At 51.8% G+C, this 4,470-nt stretch overlaps 1 long non-coding RNA gene across 2 annotated transcripts in view; it reads right to left on the bottom strand.

The window, feature by feature from the left end:
* Positions 1 to 2,010: 2,010 nt before the first annotated feature.
* Positions 2,011 to 4,470, bottom strand: part of LOC129604178 (uncharacterized) — a 7,455-nt gene continuing 4,995 nt past the window's right edge. The window contains exons 3-4 of one of the 2 annotated variants that reach the window (XR_008694853.1): positions 2,872 to 4,470; positions 2,011 to 2,501 (exon numbers count right to left, since the gene is read on the bottom strand). The exon at positions 2,872 to 4,470 is cut by the window's right edge and continues 79 nt beyond it. This is a non-coding gene — a long non-coding RNA (uncharacterized LOC129604178). The other variant, XR_008694852.1, reaches the window with a different exon arrangement.

Here is a 4,470-nt window from a genome sequence, read left to right as displayed (position 1 = left end):
AAGCCAAGGATTTTTCTGAATTTCAGAGGAGGAATCAGATGTCGCCTGTGACTCCAGTGACAGACGTGCACAGTGTGAAGAACTGAATGAGTGACTGTGACATTCAACCAAACTTTGCTCCAATTAACGGCCAATCGAGTCTTTGTTGGACGCCATCATTGTTCCATCTGTGTTTTTTGGCAGCGCTGCTCCCTTATTGACAGCTGGACTTTTATTGTGCTGTAAACACTTTTGTTTCATTAAACAACTTTTGCAACAGTATCGAGAAATAAAATGTTAAATAAAATGTTTTAGACAGAAGTGAAACAAACAAAACGGATCCAACACGTCTGCAGCTGGAAAGGCAGACGTCACCAGAACCCAAAGCTCCATGTTCCAGACAGATATTGCTCCACTGTGGAAGAACAACTTAAATTCCAAAGCAGGAGGTCTGTGTGTGTGAGAGTGTGTGAACACACACGTTCATAGACGCGTAAATGTATCAGTGTGTGTTTTACACAAAGGACTTTTATGTGATTGACAATGATTTGCAACAGTGCTTCGCTACAGGAGAGATGACACAATGACACACACACACACACACACACACACACACACACACACACACACACACACACACACACACACACACACACACACACACACACACTCTCTCTCTCTCTCTCTCTCTGCAGGACTGATAGATGGTTATGCTTCTCCATTTGGGAAATCAGAAGAATGGAAGTCACCCGCTGCCTCGCTCTCCTCCTCTCTCTCTCTCTCTGTCTCTCTCTCTTTCTCTCTCTCTCTCTCTCTCTCTCTCTCTCTCTCTCTCTCTCTCTCTCGACATCCGCTCTGGTGCGGAGGAGCTCCTCATTCATTAAACTATGTTTGTATGGTTTCCTGTGATTTTTCTGGTTTTGTTCCACTCGTTAATGGGAGACGGCGGCGAAGCAGCGGCTCTGACCTCCTGCCAAGCTGTCGCACGCCTCGCTGCCAACTCTGCTTTGTTTTTCTTTTGCACCTGTTGCAAAAGTAATAAGAATGTGACTATGAAGTGGCGTTAAAGCACAGATGGAGCTCTGCTTTACACCTGCACCGAGTGCCCGTGCTCCTCTTGCTCCTCGTGCTCCTCGTGCTGCGTTCAGGGTCTTTCTGGGTTTGTCGTCTTCTCCTTCGCTTCTATAAAAATCTGTCGCCTTCTTCTTTTTAACAGCATCTGTCTCCGTGTCTTTGCCAGCTCTTATCTCCTGTAACTCAACACCAAAGCTTCTCAAACCCAATTAATATTTGAATCTAGTTTTTCGTGACTGTGTTGCCAAGAAAAAAATGGCAAACACGACAAACAATAAATGCATCACTGCTAATTATTTGCATTCATTCTGTGTGTGTTTTATTTTATGCACGTGTGCAGTCTGGCTGAGGGAGAGATGTGCTGTCATTCAGTGTGTGTGTGTGTGTGTGTGTGTGTGTGCGTCCGTGCCTGTGTGTGTGTGTGTGTGTGTCCGTGCGTCCGCGCTGCACGTGTGTGTGCTGCCCTGTGTGGGTGTGTCGTCTGGCGGTCGTGCTGTGATTGGCCGTGTGTGTGTGCGTAGCCTGTCCCTGTGGTGTGCGCCGTGACTTGTGTGTGGTCGTGGCGCCTGTCCGTCCGTGTGTTTGTGCCGTCTGTGCCCCGTGGTGTGTGGCGTCCGTGGGCCTGTGTGTGTCGTCCGTCCTGCTTGTGTGGCGTCCGGTGGATCGTGTGTGTTTCTCGTGCGTCGCTGCCTGTGTGTGTGTGGGTGTGCGTCCGTGACTTGTGGGGTGTGTGGTGGGGTGCGTCCGTGCATGGGGGTGTGTGTGTCCGCTGCATCCGTGGTGTGTGTGCGTCCGTGCCTGTGTGTGTGTGCGTCCGTGCCTGTGTGTGTGCGTCCGTCCGTGGACTTGTCGTCCGTCTTGTGCGTCCGTGCCTGTGTGTGTGCGTCGTGCCCTGCGTCTACCGTGTGTGTGGGCGTTGTGGTCCGGTGTGTGTGTGTGTGCGTCCGTGTGTGTGTGTGTGTGTGTCCGTGCGTCCGTGCCTGTGTGTGTGCGTCCGTGCCTGTGTGTGTGCGTCCGTTCCTGTGTGTGTGCGTCCGTGCCTGTGTGTGTGTGCGTCCGTGCATCCGTGTGTGTGTGTGTGCGTCCGTGTGTGTGTGCGTCCGTGCCTGTGTGTGCGTCCGTTCCTGTGTGTGTGCGTCCGTGCCTGTGTGTGCGTCCGTGCCTGTGTGTGCGTTTGCCCCCCCCCAGCTCCGTCTCTGCCAGTCCCTAATTGATTTGGCTCCATCCTGCCTGCTCTACTTACTCAAGTAGTTAATTAACTTAACTTTTAATTCGCTTCCACGCAGCGTCTGGCTGGAACTCGGAGCGGCCGCTCCTGGTTCTGGTGTAGGGGAGCGTGAGTGGGCCGGGTCGGCGCTGGCTGCACCGCCTCCTGGGTCCAGGTCTGGAGTTGAGGCTCACGTTTCTCTCTGGCTCCGTTTGCTGCTTTCAGCTTCGCAGTCGTTTCCCTGTAAATGTTTTAATTGGAACACAGTCACTTCACTACGTCTGCATGGGGCTGATGAGCTTCTTGATTAACTGCAATTACGCAACAATTATGTCACCAGGTGCTGATGTCTGGATCTGAGGCGTCACTTTGCAGCTTGTAAAAGTTCCTGAATGCGAAGCTCATTTGGAACTGAATGAAGGTGTTAAAACAAGCGACTGGACAAACGTCACATGTGAAGATGAAGTTAAACGAGGCTTCAGTCCAGAGCTCAGAGGCTTCTTGTTTTAACACAGATGTGGAGTGAGTGTCTCGTTATTGATCTGGGCTCTGTCTTAACGTCTTGTTAGAGAATCAATCAGCTGTTTAGACAGAGTGATAAAGGCCGTGACCTTTGACCTCCAGCAGAGGCCAGTTCCTGCGTGGGTCCTCGTCTGCTCAGACTCTGGGTTCTGGTTCTGGTTCCGTCTCCCTCCGCTGCGCCTCAGAATCAGGCTTCTCTCTGCTGCTCTGAACACGGAGCGTGCGTTCTCGCAGTGCAGAACGCGCCTGAGTGTGTGCGTTGGCCCAAAGGACGCGTTTGTTCCTTCCAAATGAGACGGTTCTGCAGAACGCTGCGCTCCAGCGCCTGCTGACGACAGGTCCTCTAACAGACACCAGCTCCAGCTGAAGCTGTGTCTGACGGAACCACTCGCTGTGATCCTCAGTCACGTGATCACATCAGTTCAGAAGCTCCTTTTCTCTTTTTGCCTCTGCTTCCGTCTGAGCCTCCGGCTTCGGCCTCGGTTCCACGGCTCAACCTCAGGCCTCTGAGCAGCGCCGCTCAGGGTTAAACACCTGCTTGTGTTTCAGCTCCAGGTCCAGGTTTTCACGGCTGCTCATAGGAATGCATTGATCTGTCAGGAGATTTGATTTTATACGAACGGTGGAGATTTTCACCTGTAGCAGCTTGATCTGAATCTGAACCAAGGGTCCAGTCGTTGATGGTTAAGATGCTGGATTATTTTACTGTAGATCATACCCTGAAACTGCTGCTGATCCACTGACTTTCAGACCTGGCTTTCACAAACTGTGATCTTTGCAGCGGCATCGAAACGCGAGCTCAGAGGCCGTAGCGTGAGGATCAGCAGAGCAGTGAGGGAGGCGCTCACGCCGTCTGCTGGACCAGAACCTCCATCAGCTCAAGCCCGGATGCCGAGCAGCTCTTCAGTCCCGCACAGAGTCCTCGTTGTTCAAGGTCCTGCTGTGGAGCCGGTACCTCCAGGACCGACCCCCGACCCAGCTTGACCTGATGGTTCTCATTCTGCTGCAGCTGAAGGTGCAGTGCAGTCCCTGAGCAGCAGGGGGCAGCAGTGAATGCCTCACTGGCCTGATCCTCAGTGAAGGAAATTAACACACATGTAGATCATGTGGGATCAGAAGCATTCACTTAGAGCTTGATTGGGTTTTGTCAAAACCAGTTGGATGAAGTGGCAGAAGGACTTTGCTGATGAATGTGAAGCAATGCAGGCAATAAACAGGTGAACCTACGATAAGTAGAAACCAGCTCCAGGAGAGACGTCTCTGTGTCTCTCTGTTCCCAGACAGCATTTTCTGCCTGATACAGCGTTCGGCGGTTTGACGACGCCGGTTCTGCATCACAGACCTGTGAAATCTGTTAAAAACCTGCTCAATCATTTTTAATGCATTTCCATTATCTTCAATGTCTCATTATTTAAACCCACTGATAAATATGCCTCTGTGAGTCTGCAGGTCTCTGTGAGGCCTCTATGACCTGCACTGGCATCTGGATCCTGTTTGCACACACACACAGACGCACGCACGCACGCACACACACACACACAGACGCACGCACGCACGCACGCACACACACACACACACACACACGGTCACTGAGCCTGTGTGTAATCAGGGTGTGTGTGTGTGTGGGTGTGTGTGTGTGTGTGTGTGTGTGTGTGTGTGTGTGTGTGTGTGTGTAGCACCACTACTTG

This window comes from Betta splendens, chromosome 5, assembly GCF_900634795.4.
Source record: "Betta splendens chromosome 5, fBetSpl5.4, whole genome shotgun sequence".
Taxonomy (NCBI): Eukaryota; Metazoa; Chordata; class Actinopteri; order Anabantiformes; family Osphronemidae; genus Betta; species Betta splendens.
This window is presented reverse-complemented; position numbering and strand designations above follow the sequence as displayed.